Genomic DNA, 877 nt, shown 5'->3' with positions numbered 1-877 from the left:
CCGTTTTCATGCCCCTGCAGACCTGGCCAGGCCAGGAATTCGTTTCCTCTTCCCGCGGTTTACCCGGCTGCCCCGAAGCTTCCCCAGCATCACTCTGGCACACCCTGGGGCCAAATACACTGCAGCTTTTTCCCAGGTTCTCCCTGGGCCACGAAGCTCCAAGAGGCACCTCTCCAGGGCCACCCTTCCTATGGGGACACTCTTGAAGGGTGCCGCTGGGTGCTTGATGCCCTGAGAAGTTTGCTCCTGGCAGTCAAGGAGCTGCTCACCCAGCAGCTTTTTGGTTTCAGGAGGTTAAATAAAGTGTGGAGGAGGTTGCCAGGCTGTGGACACAGTGTGGAGAGGTTGTGGGAGTGGGGGCCAAAGAGACCCAAAGCAAACCTCGTGGGAGCCTGGGGGTGCAGAGTGGGGTGAGGGGGCAGACAGAGGCACCCCCATCCCGGAGGAGAGCAAAGGGAGGGCTCCCCGCACCCAGGAGCTGCCTCTGCGCGCTCCTATCACAGCATCAGGAATTTGAGCTATGCTGTGGAGAGCCGGCGTGGCCGGAGCTCTGGCCGGGACCTGGGGCTGTGACCTTCGAGATGGAAAACCCAGCAATCCCGGAGTAGGGCAAAGGGAGGGCTCCCCGCACCCAGGAGCTGCCTCTGCGCGCTCCTATCACAGCATCAGGAATTTGAGCTATGCTGTGGAGAGCCGGCGTGGCCGGAGCTCTGGCCGGGACCTGGGGCTGTGACCTTCGAGATGGAAAACCCAGCAGAGAGGGAAGATGTGAGAGCCGCCAGCAGGTCTGATGCCTTGCGAAAGCAGCGGCTCCTGCCCAACGGTAAAACCCCGGCAGGGCCAGGGCAAGAGTGGGGCCAAAGCCCCCAGCGGCCTC

The sequence above is a fragment of the Buceros rhinoceros genome, unplaced genomic scaffold (genome assembly GCF_000710305.1).
Source record: "Buceros rhinoceros silvestris isolate BGI_N320 unplaced genomic scaffold, ASM71030v1 scaffold15313, whole genome shotgun sequence".
Lineage (NCBI taxonomy): Eukaryota > Metazoa > Chordata > Aves > Bucerotiformes > Bucerotidae > Buceros > Buceros rhinoceros.
Note: the sequence above shows the minus strand (reverse complement) of the source record.